Source organism: Sturnira hondurensis, unplaced genomic scaffold (genome assembly GCF_014824575.4).
Source record: "Sturnira hondurensis isolate 20B ecotype Veracruz unplaced genomic scaffold, ASM1482457v3 Scaffold0011391, whole genome shotgun sequence".
Lineage (NCBI taxonomy): Eukaryota > Metazoa > Chordata > Mammalia > Chiroptera > Phyllostomidae > Sturnira > Sturnira hondurensis.
The window spans coordinates 1,644,231-1,659,458 of record NW_028084022.1 but is presented as its reverse complement, the minus strand read 5'-3'; the positions used below and the strand labels follow the sequence as shown (position 1 = coordinate 1,659,458).

At 39.7% G+C, this 15,228-nt stretch overlaps 1 protein-coding gene across 2 annotated transcripts in view; it reads left to right on the top strand.

Annotated features, from left to right (window-relative positions):
* The first annotated feature begins 402 nt into the window (after window positions 1–402).
* AMOT (angiomotin) overlaps window positions 403–15,228 on the top strand; it is a 65,905-nt gene continuing 51,079 nt past the window's right edge. The window contains exons 1-3 of one of the 2 annotated variants that reach the window (XM_037060167.1): window positions 403–507; window positions 1,152–1,353; window positions 8,848–8,922. The gene's annotated coding sequence lies outside the window, so the exon portion shown is untranslated. Of the gene's footprint in view, window positions 508–913; window positions 1,354–8,847; window positions 8,923–15,228 lie in introns of those variants that run through there. The other variant, XM_037060168.1, reaches the window with a different exon arrangement.

Genomic DNA, 15,228 nt, shown 5'->3' with positions numbered 1-15,228 from the left:
GGTGTACCGGAGCCGGCCGACAAACTCTCTTAGAAGACTGAGAAGTCAAACGCCTCATCTTTCTCTTCTCAGCTGTAGCTGGGGGTGAACGGAGAGCTAGACAATAGCCTTTTGTTTGGTTTCATTAATTTTGAGGGCGGGTGGGAAAAAAGGATTGGATCGATGGCAGATGCGACCAATTGCAAGCAAATCCTAGGCCAGGCTTCACCAACCGGTAGTTGCAGAAAATGGTGGGTGGGGCTTACACTCAGCTTGCTGCACCCAGGTCGGACGTCTTAGCCCTTCCAAGAGGCTGAGACTCCCCAGAGTTCCTCCCACACTATCCCCGCCGATAGCGCAGCCCGCCACTGGGAGGGGGGCGGGGACGTGGGGGTGGTGGGAGATAGGGTGGGGAGGAAGAAAAGAGGGTGTCTCCCAGTGCTGCGACCTGCGTGGGGAGCTGCTGGCCAAAGGAAGAGAGGAAGGAAAACGAACGAGTAGAGTGCTGCTCCTTTCCACATATTTTAAGTAAGCTTTGCGAGAAGCTACTTTTCAGCATTTCTATTTTTTTTTCCCTTCCTCCTGCTGCGGGGCGAGGAGCTGTACGGGCTCTCCCACTCCACTCTGCTCCGCTGTTGCTGTAGATCATTATTGTTGTCTTGCAAAACCCTTCCCGTCCTTCCAGCCAGTCCTCGCGTAGACTGTAACAGAAAGGTGCCACGTTAATAGGATTAGAGCGAGGGCCCAGAGTCGTTGCCGAAGGGGCGGGACCCCGCCGTTCATTTGACACTTCCCCGCCCTCTGGCTCCGCCTCTCTTTCTTCCCTTCCTACTCACCTCCCTCCAGCTCCCGGGTCCTGGCAGGCTCCCTCCCTTTTTTCCCCCGCCCCCTCACTCCGCCCCTTTCCGTGGTCCATCCCCGGCCTCCCCCTCCTAGCCTCCTGCTCCTGGGCGGTTCTAGCTGCTCACCGCTTAAAGAAAAGCCACTCCTTCGTCCCCCTTCCCTACCTCCTATCCTTTGCCCTGGAGCTGTCTTCATCACAGTCACGCCCCTTCCTTCTGAGGTGATTTCTGACTGCCCGAGCTGGTTGTCCCTGATTTATTCCTCCATCTCCTCTCTCTTTTGCTTCCTCTTCTCTTGGTTCTCACTACCCCTTTCACCTCCATCTCCAGTCTGTCTTGCCTCCTACAGTCCGCTGCTCCGCCCTCCGGCCCGGTATCCTGCCTGTCCACCGCCACCAAGGAGAGCCTGTGGAGAACAGCGAGGAGAGAAGCAGCCGGGAGTTGGGGCTTCCCCCAGCTCATCCCTGGCCTTTGGCCCAGGAACGAAGCCACTCGAACCAGAGTCGTCAGCTTGTCTTCGTTGCCTTCAGGGGTAGGAGACTCGTGGTTAATTTTTGTGGGGAACTGGGGCAGGATCCATGGTGGCATGAACTTGATTTGCCCTCGGCGTGAGTCGATCTACGAGCATGTGGGGATACCCATGTTTTATACTTTCTTTGCAGCTGGCCGTGAGTTTTCCGAGATGTGCAGCAAGTTAAATTGGTTAAAAATGGGTGCCCCTTTCCCGTCCTATGGAGATGCTAGTGGGTACCACAACTTGATGGTACTTTTACTTTCTTGTCTCCTGGGGTTCTTGTAGGAAGGTAGGTCTCTAGGTTATGAAGCACAAAAGAAATTAAAAACCTAAGGGAACTTGAAATCTCCATTTAGCTCAGCAAGGAAGTCCGTGCTTATCTCAGATATCTAGATGCATTCCTCCTAAATGCTTGGGGCTGGGGTGGGGGCTCACACTCCCATCCCCTGGGGGCCCTGAATTCCCGAAGTCTTAAAGTCTGGAAGTAATCTACAATAACACTGTGTGTGTGTGTGTGTGTGTGTGTGTGTGTGTGTGTGTGTGTGTGTGCTGGTGAGGAGGAGGTTGCCTCTTATCTGCCTTATATGTTGGTGACTAGTTTTGAGGGATCTTGCACATATCTTCAGGGTTCCAAGCCTGGGTCGCTGTATATTGGTGCTTGAACAGCAACATGGACTTGTCCATATGTGAAAATGAAGAGAAGGGACAGTGATAGTCTTTGTAGATTGTGATCAATCTCTGGTAAATTACCACTAATAATATTACAATAATTTACAGTAAGGGATGAAATACAATCAAATGAGAGAGGAAGGGGAAAGTTTGTGAGAAACAGCATTTCTGATCTCTAGCATGTATTTTAGAAAAAATTTTCTGACACCTTGGAGTCTCTAATTTGTTCTTCTTCCCTCTTCTTTCTGCCCCACCATGAAGAGTGGAAGTCGGGAGGCATTTTAAAACTTTTTAAAACATATAACCCTCTTCTCCCATTCAGAGAGGAAGATAATCACCATAATCTTCAATAATGGAGGACTAAGGTTATTTAAGTCTTCTTGAACTAGGCTTGTGAATACTACTTTCTCAAGCCAGCCTTTCTGAAGCCACCTTTCAGCACCCTCATTTAGCAGCTAAGAATAATTTGAGATGCCATTTTGGATGAGGAATAAATCTTCACCCATCTTTTGCCTATCTCCACTTGGGTAAGCATGGCTGACTTACAAGAATGGTGGTGTTCAAAGACCTGTTACCAAGATGTCTACAACCGCATTGCTTATTTGGGAACAAATTATTGACTTATATCTTAAAATAATTTCATTGGCTGATTTTAATAGGGGAAAGGAAAGCAGGAAGGGAGAGAAGGAACCTTACAGGGTGACAATTTTAAAGGCTATCATGTTTCAGATCAGCTGAGAGGGATAAGTTGGCCAGACCAAACTATATTTTATAACTGTCCTGGGACATTTTAATAGCCAGGTGGTTGTAGAGTAGTTGCATCTATTTACAGATGATAACTCAGGTTCCAGCTATTTTGTATGGGTTCATGCCGTGCCATTTACAGACTGTGGCCCTACATCATACTTCATTTTAAGACACTTCTTTTTTGAAAAAGACTGGTTCTCTAAAATTGAAAGTGCTTTTCCTAACTTCATACTCTAGATATGAAGTAAATGTTTGACCACACTTGCATGTAGAGTTTTTATGTGAAAGTTGTGGATCTGTTTACTTATTTAAAAGTTTTTAGAAGGGAATTTTAAAAATCATACTCAGTGCTCTTTCAAATTTGGAAATTGAAATTTCATTTCTGGTTTATGAAATAGGATTTATTAGACTGATGGACAACCAAGGAATCTTGTGGAGTTACATTATATGAAGTTTTGTAAAGAATGAATCAGAGTCTTTCTAGAATGCCTTAAGAACAATCTATTCAGAAAGCAAAGGGATGGATATTATGACCTTGAGATCCCACTGAGTGCCAGAATTCTAAGTAGGTACATCTGCTTCTGTGCCTCTCCTAAGAGCTCTCCCAGGGCCTGTGCCTTCTTTAAAAGGGTGTCTTTGTAATTAAGCAGTCTTCCCCATCCCCCTTTCTTTCTTTGATCCAGCTTTTTAATGTGTTTTTTCCATTTGGAGGCAAGAGGAGTTTTTCACACTCTTCTACTTCCCTTTTAAGATTTCTTTTTTCTTTCTCCCAAATTCTCAGGATGATTAGAAGTTCCTTTATTTTGTTGGTTGAGGGGGTGTTTACCAATGAGGAGGAATAGAGGATATATTCCCTCTTTGGAAGTGCCTATGGCCAGGTAGCCTCCTCCATGGAGGCTGGGCATTTGGAATGCATGAGAACAGCCTATTTTTAGGGACAGTCTGAAAGACATTGTCCTTTGCACCCATTAAGCCCAGCTTAAAATCACTGAAAAGGGTGGAGAGAGGTATGTGTGTCCATGGCCAAGCCTTTTAGGATAGTAAATTGGTAAATGTTACCAAATCTCCTATTATATCACCTCTTATCCCCATGGATTCAGTGGGTTTGAAGATCTGCTTGACAAGTTAATTAGCTTGGGACTGAACCAACTTGTTTAGAATTGTGCTCCATTGATTTCCTGTCCCCAGGAATTTTTGTTGTTGGTTTACTACTATGAGATGATGTCTTCAGTCTTGCTTACTTCTGTATTCCTTGCTGCCTTTTGTAGACTTGGGTCTAAATTCTAGGCTCCTACCCCCAAGTCAAGGCTTAGAATTCAGTCTCAGGAACAAAGAGTGCATTAAATGGACTGTTCATACTGTATTACTCTGCTTTGTGGTGGGTTTTGGAACCCTTTTAAACCAAAGAAAAGAGGAAAGTTGCTCTGTTCACTCACAACACACAAAATCTGGCCTTAAAAAATGGAAAATAGGAGGTCATTTGCTTTATAAAATAATCACTACAGGTTTCTTTGAAAGAACTAGCTTTCCTGTTTAGTGCCTTTGAGCTATTACTTGATATATAAAAATTCGCTATAACTGAGCCTTCTCAGAAACATTTATTGCAGAACAGAAGACATTAGAATTTTGTTGTAATGATTTTTTTTTTGAGTTAAGTGAGGCCATTAGTTGTCCTTTGAAACATTTTTGTTGTATGGGATGGAATTAATTGTCTGAATCATTTTGGCCTCTAATAATGCTGGCCACATTTAGTCCTAGCCTACAACCACTTGTAGAAGGGAGCTAGTATGACTTTCTGGAAATAAATCAGATTTCACAGATTTTGGTAATAGTAATAATGGGATGGTCTACACCATATATGTGAAATATTTTAATTTCTGTTATTGTATTTGACTAACCCAAGGACAGAGAAAATTGCTTTAGGTAAATAACAGCAACTTAAATCTAAGAAGCTACTCAGTTTACCACCCTTAGCAAATTTCTTCCTCTGTGAATTGTGAGGGTCAGGCAGGGTGATTTTGAGAACCAGTTCTCAGAAGTTTATGGTTCTCTTCCTAGGCCTCGGTTTCTGGTGTGAATGTGAATGATTCCTACTAGAATGGGGTGCAGTGGTTGTAAGAAATACAATCAGGTAGTCATCTGGATATCTTTAAAAATCTGGAATGATGTATTAATGTAAATGCATTCTGTTTTTATTTTAACAACATATCTAATTAAAAAGCTAAGACCCTGCCCAAAACTTTGTCAAGAATCCCATCATCACAACAGATCACCTGTTTTCATTTTTTTCTAGTTCCTTTCAGTCCTTGTTTCTGAACTTATGTGGATTTTACATACAGTCATAGAAATGTCCACTGTTGTTTTTAAATAGGTGCCTACCTAAGACTTATCTTTGTAAACCTGTGTGGAGGCATGAAGTCAGAACCTGACTGAATTTACGTAAAGAATCACATATGTTTGTTTCTCGAATGCCAGGAGAGACTAGGTGTGATCGTGTAGCTAGCAGGGCTATTATACTTCCTTCACCTCCCGTCACCCCTCCATCATTCTTTTTAAGCAAAAAGCAAACGAGGGTTAAATTTGTTTTGTCTAAGTCACTAGCAATGATCCTCAAATCACTGTATCATGATATCCCATCAAGAGGGCACAAATTTGTGTAGACTATGAAATCTCCCAAATGAGAAAAGCAAAGCAAGAACACACAGAGTTTACAGCTTTGAAAAAAATACATTTAAATTACACAAAAAAGTAGTAAGGAAACTCAGGATTGTACACAATTAAATAGAGATGTAGGTGTTGTAAGATAACACACTTTAATGGGTTCTTTGTTTGAGACATTCACCATATAGTGGAAGTTCAGTTACAGGGTTCTTTAATTTTCCTTTGATAGTGAAGTTATACATATGATCTTCAGTTTTTGATGGACTAAATTTTGGAAACCAGTGGTTCATTATAAGTTGGATTAAACTTCTTTAGTTAGAGTAAGAAGATAAAGTATGGATTTTTACTACTTAGTACCAAGTTCAGTACAGGGACCTTTTTTATGATATGTGTTCATGGGGAAATGCAGATGGATATATTTTCCAATATCTCCTAAGATAATTTTTGAAAATCTACTCTTTGGTAGATTTTCAACTCTTTTTACTCTCCTTCACATTTGTAAAGTCTCTTTCACTATTGCCTTCATTTCATGAAATATCATTACACTGTGCGACTTGAAGCAAGTATCTGGTTTCTCTGCCCAACCCTCTCTGATTTTCCATGTGAGCCAGGGTAAATGAATTAGCTACCCTGAGTAGCAAGGATATTAGCTACCTTGAGTAGTTACCCTGGGAAGCAAGGATATTAATTGTTCAGGCATGGTTCATATTGGGCACAAGCTTAGAGGTCTTTGGAAGAAAGGTGTTTGCATGATGGTAGAGCATGCTTATTATAGGGTCTTGAGTAGGTGTTGACTTTTAATAAGATTTGCTCTCTTATAGTGTCCTTTGCTTCATTGCCTTATTGGCTATAATTGGTTGTACCATTATATTTGTATTATTGACCCTCTTGGTTTTTAAAATAATTAAACATTTCATCCTATGTGGTCAGTTGAAGTTCTAGTAAAAGGACTCTTAACATCTCCCAAGGTGATGAAAAATAGCTTACAAAAAAAGAGACATTAGTTGGAATGTGCCATAAAGTTTAATGAGTTCTTCAAAGCTCTTCCAGAAGATTAAAAAGAGTAAGGCAAATTTATGTTTGTCTATCTGCATGTAAGTGTGTGTGTGTGTGTGTGTGTGTGTGTGTATTTTAAAGGAGAAAGTTTTGAGTAATATTTGCTTGTGACACATACTGATGATAGCCAGTAACTGAAACCCAGCCATTGTGTTTTATACGCAGCTGGTTTTTATTAATAATGGAATATTTATGCTTGCTGTATAATTTGTGGCTCATTTCCATGTGTATGTCAGGACTTAAATACCCCCCAAAGCAACATTAAGATAACATTAAATATAAATGTGGCCAAGCTGGAAAGGGTGTGTTTTGGGGGTCTCTCTTATTCATATTGGTGTTGCTTCAGATCACAATAACTGCCCCCCAAGTTTAGACAATCATACCAATCTTTTTTTTCTTTGTATAACTCATAGCAACCTTTACATTTTGATCCTTTTGATATGGACAAATGATCTCCCCTCCCTTCATAATGCAGATTAAACTGATGTATGTGTTTTTTAAGAGCATGTTTTCCCTGCACATGCTTTTCATTATCCGAGAGGCCTGGACTCAATCAGTAAAGGAGCAGAGAAACCACATAATTGAAAGGAGAATGACGGTTCTGCATACTTGGAATATTTGTGGGAAGGGGATTGCTGACATCAGAAAATTTAGTGGCCTGAGTGTTAACAGCATTGAAAAGAAATAAGCTTTTTGTGTTTCTGTGCATTGAGAATTATTTTTAAGGGCATAAAAAATATGGGCCAGGTTTGACATTCTTTTGTGAAGTTTCCCTGGAAACTTTGATGAAGTTTATAATAGAATAGTTCAATTAAAACCTTCCCTGTTAGGAAGCTAATTAGTATATTACTTAATCATTTGGGTTGCTTTTAAGAGCCATGTATTTGTATTGAATTAATAACACATTTTCATGTGATAGGAAACTGAGATAAAAATCACAGGTTGGGGAAATTATTTAAATTACCTATATTGAAGAAATCTAATTTTCTCATTATTACATTATGTTTTTAGTTCAGATTTTTGTTTCAATCTGTTTATATACTATGATCGCATTTCAGTTTAGTAGCCAGGTTTACTTTCTTGATCATGGAGTGTAAACCAAAGCTTATTAATTTGAGTTTTCCGTATGAATTAGAGAAATATGACAAATGACAATAAACCATTTCATTAAGGTAACATTTATTTTTGTTTTTTTTTCTTCTACAGTTAGTTCATGTTTGCTCTGTGTGTATGTGTTTGGGAGAGGCAAAATGTTTTTAAAGCACACAATTTTTGGAGCTAAGAAAATTCTGATGACACCCCCTTTACCCCCAAGAATATTTTATTTGCCTTGGGCTCTCAGTTAGGCTTCCATTAGGTCAACATGATAACTTTTCTGACACGGTACTTTTTGTGACTAGGCTAGTAGTTATCCCTTGGGAGCCTGAAGGAGAGTGATGGGAACTGGAGCACAGGATTCCTAGCATGTTATATTTTTTGTACTCCACCTTTTTAAAGCGACTGAATGCTTGCTCCTGAGGTTTCAGGGCCATTTGAAATAGAATAAGTGCTCAGTAGCTAAATACGTAATGTGGGTATGCTGTGATGCTCACTTTTCCCCCAAAATAGTACAGGTAAGTCATTCTGTACATATATTACCTGATGCTCTACCTGCAGCATATGTCTGCACTAGAATTTTGGACAGTGGTCAGTTTGACTGGGTTATATTACTTGTAATTTAATTGATTTTACTGTAGTCTTACCTGGGAAAGCAGGGTCTAGATTTAGTTCTGTTTGCAATGGCAATTCAGTCAAGACAGGTTCTTAGGGCTTGCAAGTCAGGGCGAGGAGGAGGGGCTGACTTTAGGGAGTGACTCAGGCCCTTTGGTATGAAGATATGAAACATTGCCTCCTGTCCCTGCACCTGCTGAATACCACACCTGAAGTCAGCACCTGTGCTCCACTCAGCCACAAAAACCAGACTGAAGGCAGATGGGGCTCCCTTCTAAAGGGGTACACAGCAAAACAGGGAGCTCCCAATTATGTTAGAGGAGTACTGCTGCAAATTATATTGAGCTGTTCCAGTGTTGGTAAGGGGAAATTTTCTTCTAGCTGCAGTCCACTAACTTGGTACTGTTGGAGTCCGGAGGAAATCTGTTTTCCTAATGAATTTATCTGGTGAACTGTCCTCTTAAATACTGGAGAGTCACTTCTGTAGAGGTTTGTGTCTAATAAGCCAGCACAGGGCAGAAAGTCATAGACCTGAATTCTTATTCTGGCCCCACCAGTGAGCCACAGTGAAACCTTGGTCAAATTAGTTATCATTAGCTATCTGCCCTGGACCTAAGCTTTGGCAGTTGTAAAATGGAATTAATCACATCTGCCTTTATTTCCTCACAGAGCTGCTGTGAAGGACAAATAAGATAACAGAAGTGAAAGAGATTTTGTCTTAGAAGAAAGACTGGGAAAGTAAAGGTAATGGTATTGTTGTTATTGCTATTATATGACTTTCACGCCTTTTCTCCTCTTCTGTCGACTCTAGCAAAGTCTTTGGGAAGTTGTTATTTACTCAGTATGCAATTATTAAGCATACTTTATGTACCAATTAAAGTTCTGGGTGTTGGGAATGACAGAGTAAAAACTTTCACTCAGCCCATGCTTTCTAAGATCTTGTAGTCTAGCAACTTCATTTCTGGATGAAACAGTGATTTCTGCCTGGGTACTTAGAATCTTAAAAGACAAGAATTAACTTCTTTTACCTTTGTGTATTCCAACTGGGAACTTTCATTCCTGGAGCAGTGTATCCCAAGGTCTAGATAGAAGGTATAAGGGGTAGGGGTGCCCAGGAGAGCCATGGGTAAATAAAGGAATTTCTCTCTTGCTCTCACACTTGCAAAGTACCTAACTTGTGCTCACTTATTTTCAGGGTCCCAACCTAGATTCATCTTTGGTTCCATTCTGTTCCCGTTCTGTGTGGTCCAGCCCAGTCTTTGACCTTAGCTGTTATTCATATGCCAATCACTCTCTAGAATATATCTCAACCTATCTTTGATGCTTCCCTTTCCATGTTCCCCAACATTAAGTTGGTTATGAGATTCCATGTCTCTTACTCAGCCCATAGGTCCTTTCCTTTGAGAAGCTTTGCTTAGGTGGCTCAGAGTTTTTGCAGAGTTATCTGTGTTGCCAGAGCAATCTGCTCATACCTCTGGTTTCCTGTTGGATCCTGCCCCACTGCTTGACTGGGAGCTCCTTGAGGACTGGACTCTATGTCATTTCTCTTTTTTTAATCCACCCTAGGACCTGTACAGTGTCTGGCTATATAGTTAAGTGCTTGATAAATGTTTGTAGAAAATAAGGTATGATAAGTGCTCTAATAGAGGTGTATATAAACTCCAGTAGAAACACTGAGGAGAGAGAATTAGTTTTCCGTGTTGAGGGGAGGTGGGGACAGGGGGATGATGGAGGAGGACTAGGGAAAAACCTTAAAGGAGGAGGTGGAAAGAACTATCCTATTCAGAGAATTCTCACTAAGCAGCCTAGGAAAGAAATGCCTATTGTGTCTGCTCTTGCTAAGGCATCTCTGGGCTGTTCTCTCCCCTGCCTTAGGACTAGGTGACTTTTTTTTTTAAGATTGTCCTTCTTTTTCAAATTTTCTTTTTAATTGTTGTTCAAGTACAGTTTTCTGTCTTTTACTCCCATCCCAGCCTGCCCACCCATCCCTCCCCACCTCCTTCCCATTTCTACTCCCCCTAGTTTTTGTCCATGTGTCCTTTATACTTGTTCCTGTAAACCCTACAGGAAATTCCCCTGAAATTTGCTCCCCTCTGCCCTCTGGTCACTGTCAGCTTGTTCTCAATTTCAGTGTCTTTGGTTATATTTTGCTTGTTTGTTTGTTTTGTTGTTTAGGTTCCCGTTAAAGGTGAGATCATGTGGTATTTGTCTTTTACCACCTGGCTTATTTCATGGGTAGAACCGGAAAGCATTATGCTAAGCGAAGGACTAGATGACTTTTATGGTTGAGTGTGCAAATAAACCTCTGTCTATAACACATTGACCATTTAAGACAGGTGCCACTTAGCCGTATAATATTAAATTGCGCTGACCTTAAATCTGCCTCCTTAACTGTGACTGAAAACAGAGGTACACAGGCCCATTGCTTATGTATGCTTAGATCTAGATAGCACATTGTCCTTTAAAGTGTATTGAATATTGGTATCTGAAAACTAACCAATGTAATCAATTTAATTCTGAGAATTTAGCAGGTTGGGTCAATAGAACTGAATGAATGTCTTCAAACTGACTCTCAGATCATTCATTCCAAAGGCAAAAATGAAACATGAAATAAGTCATTACAGGCTTCTCCAAAAGGAGAGGCCATGAACCTGTTCTCACCCCCCTGCTGCTTTTACTAATTAGCTTCTTGGCTGGATGGAAATTTGGAACAAGTGCATGCAAGCTGGATTCACAAGGGAGCCCACATTCCACTCTGCCATTTTGAAAGCCACTGGGATACTACACTGCTTCTCTTGGCTCTTTTCCTTCCCAGGACTCCTGCTTTGCTGTGGTGGAAAAATGGGAGGAGGATAATTTTTCATTAAGTGAAGGAAAGATTTCATGGGACTTTGGTGTTATGCTAGTTTTACCTTTTTAGTGGGTTTAGTGGGGTTTTAGTGGGTTTACTTTTTTAGTGGGTAAAAACATTCATGCTCCTTGACTCATTAATTTTACTTTTGGGATTTTACCATTAGGAATCAATCCAAAATATTGAAAAAGAGTAAATCACAAAGATGTTTTTAGATTAGGACAAAATTAAAAGCAATTTAAATGTCTGAATAATTGGAAAATAGGTAAGTGAATCTTGATACACTCATTTAATGGACTATTATGCAGTCATTGCAATGTTTGTTATGAAGTTCATGCCCCAGCATGGAGAAGATGCTTATAATAAAGTGAAATGTAGGATCCAAAGTTATATGTACGTTTATATTTTATTGCTTTGCAGAAACACACACAAAGAAAAAAGCTAAAGGAAATATTCTATGTTAACAATGTTTGGGTTTAGTTGTTAAGATTATGAGTGATTTTTCTTTGTTATAAGTATTTGCATATTATGCATATATTACATATAAAATAAGGTAAAAATAAAAGTGGGTAGTATGCCATTAAAGATAGGATATTGGTAAACCAGACAGCTTCTAGGTATATCCTGAAACTTTTCTCGGTTTGTGCTCAATCTAATTTCGTGGACTGTTTATACTCTTTCTGAGGCAAGAAGAAATGGGATGTGATAGCTTGTTCTATTTATTCCTCCCTTCGAATTGATGTGTGTGGAGGGAGGTGGAGGGCTGATAGCAACAGTATTTTTCTGGTCACTCAGTATTTTTCTGCTCATATACATTTTAGGGTTAATCAATTTTGTTGACTTTTTAACATGTTAACTTAATTGCTTTATACTACAGAAAAGTAAAACTGGGACCAAATTGAGCACACCTTTGAGTTGCCATCTCAGAAACAGATAAGTGACACTGATCCTCAGTAAGATTTGGAAATGCCAAGGCCTTACTGTAGTTCTTAAAATAAATTTCTAACCTAATCTAGATTAAGGTAGAGATAGGAGCAAAGAGATGAGGATGACTCAAAACTTTTTCTTAAGCTAGTGTTAGACTTAAATAAGAGTAAAGACCGAGTTGTTATAATATTGACAAGACCTAGAACAGGGGCCTGGAAACATTGAGCAGTGGAGGTTCCTGTTACTCTCTGACCTATCTGTATATCTTCATCTAAAAAGGAGAAACTGTAAGATCCTTCTGCCATAGTTCTTACTAAACATATCCCTCTTACCTGTTTGGATTTCCCCCACTGCCATTGTCATTTTACTTCCAATTGAATTGAAAAATTTGTGGTATAATTAAGCCAGGTTCATAGTCTCTTAAAACTAGAGTCAATTCAATTTAATAAATATTTATTAAGCATCTCCTATGTGTAAGATAATATGCTATATTATAAACAGGGTCTGGTAGAAGTAAGACTTGCTTAAGTGTGGTTGGTAGGGTATGTGAATCTCTCACACAGTTTGAACATTTCACCTAAAATGTCATCCTGTGCTTGAGTGTGATATTGTTTGTTACATAACTACATGTTTATGATTTTTGTAATTAAAAGGGGCATTATTTGTGCCAGACCCTGTATTTTAGTGGAAGTATTATTCTCCTAGGAATAATAAAACCTGTATTCTAGCCCTAGCTCTGACCACTTTTAAGCTGTGGCATCTTCATTTATAAAAAAGAGGGTCTTCCAAAAGTTTTTCTTGTTTGAACATCCAACTTAAGAACCTCTGCATACAGGCTGAGTTGCAAATAAGGGTTTTACAAAAACAACTTTACTTTAAAAAATTGCTGCAGCCTTCTAGAAAAAAGCCACATTGAAATAATAATATTAATAGCTAACTTTTATTGAGCCTTTACTTTGTACCAAGCTCTGTGTTTACACTTTACAGGCTTCACCTGACTTAAGCTTTATAAAAACTTTATGAGATATGAGCACCATTATCCCTATTTTGTAGATGGTGAGATTTGAGGCTTGAGGACATCAAGAGACACGTATGAGGTCTGTTAGTAAGCCATAGATTCAGGATTTCAACTTGGACAGGGTAACTCTGGGCCCAGGCTCTTCACCATGGTACTTATACTGCCTGCCCATCACCCACTGAAAGTTTAGGGATAACCTGCAGATGGACCATTCTTTCTTACTTCTCAAAGGAAGTGAATTAGTATCTTGAGTTGTGAGACTATTGGAAAAGCTGTTCCCTAGGACACTTCAGACCACAATATGGACCAATCTCAGAGAACATGAGAGAATTCAGTGGGCCATTTTGCCTCTTTTTTGTATGGGAAGGTGTGTGTGTGTGTGTGTATGTGTGTGTGTATGTGCACGCGCGCACGTGCCTGTGTGTGATGCACAAGTACATACATGCAGATATAGGGAAAACTTTGAACTGGCTTCTTTCCATTTAGCTGGAAGTAAAATTGTTTGAATAAGTTGACCAAGGTTTAGCAGAGAAACAGGTTTCCTAAACTTAGATTTTTAATCTGGTTGGTGGAGTGTGGGATAGGGGCAGAATAGGTAGCAGGAGATAGAAAGGGTAGAGAGAAGGTCTTATCGGCATATTTCAAAATTTATTTGAAGGATGGGAATGTGATCTGCCCTCGCCACCTTGTAATGTTGATTTTATGGGCCTTGGCTTGGAAAACTCTGGCCTCTTACTAATGTGCTTTGGCTCAATCTCCCAGGTATACTGGAAGAGGCCAATGAATGCAAATGAAATGAGAATTTAGTTGGGCCTTGCTGCCCTGTTATTATTACAGAAGTATTGAATCTATAGACTCAAATTGCATTTTTAAAGAGAAAAACCACAGATATCCTTTCTTCCTCTATCAAATATCCTTAGAAATAGTGTGTCCAGGAGAAGCAAGGTTATTTTACTGATTGAAGATGATGTCAGACCCCTAGTTGATGTGATTAAAGCTGTGGACAGATTAAAGGTTGCAGAGTTCATACTACTTTACTTCTTGTACATGAGAACAGAAATATTTTCCTTTCATTTCTCTAATAAATAAATGGGGTATTGACTTCCTTTTTATGTTACTTTTAACGTCTAGATTAACATAAGTTCTTTAAAAAAATATTAGCAAACTGGAGAGAAATCAAAGCTTTTTTTCCCCTTAGGATGAGTTCTTTTCCTCTTTTAAACAGAAACAAAAAAGGCCCGGGAGTGGGGTAATGGGGAGGGACAATCTGTGTCTGATTGACATAAAATTATTTGGGTTTTCAAAAGGATATGAAAGACAGAGGATAAAATTAAGGAAAGAGAGTAAGACTTTGGACAAGTAAAGTTTTCTTGGTGAGGAGCTAGGCGTCAGGAGCAAGCCTGTCAAGATTGGCTTGAAGAATCTAAATAGTACTGGCAAATAATTATATGGTAGTTTTTATTCAGGGGTTCTAGTTTAAAAGACTTGGGCTGTTTTCTGCATGTTTCAGTTAAAGAAAAAGACAACTTTTGTTCAGAATTGGATAATAGAAGCACAGTGGTTATTTATTTACCATAGCTGTGTCAACAGTCCAGCTTTGATTCCAATTACAAGTTTCTCTCTTTGAAATGAGGGAAGACACCCCCAAATAATTACCTTGCAGATTGGAGACTGTTTTGCTTTTGATTGTGATTACACATTGGGCTGAAACAAGGTGTAAAGACAAATTTCCACGTTTGCTCACTCTATCTTTTCACTTTATTCTTGGTAATACTGCAAGAAAATAATGTTAAATTAATCACTGTGTGGTTTTGTAGATTTTTTTAAAAACTTGGATGTTTTGGACATGCTCTCAAAATACAGAGATGCATGCTTGCTTTGTTTGCAATGCCTTGCTCCACAAATGGTGCCTGTGGTACAGATTAAAGCTTTTCCTTTAAGTGATAAGAGTGAGTCACGGATAAGCCAGGACAGAAAATCAGTATGTGGATCATGTGCACACCACCTAAACACAAATGTCTGCTTGATAAATATTTTGGTGGGACCTGCAGGCCTTGTCTGAGGGAAAAATCGTAGTTAGACATGAGAACTATCTCAAATCCATATCTGGTCAGTGTTTGCAGCTAATCTCTATAGTGTGAATCCAGTTTTTTTCCTTTTGCAGAGCTACCAGGGCTGTGGAAGTGCTGAGAAAGCAAGTGGGGGCATCTTCTTGAAGGACAAGGGTTGCTGCTGTGCCTTGAGAAGGGCAGTT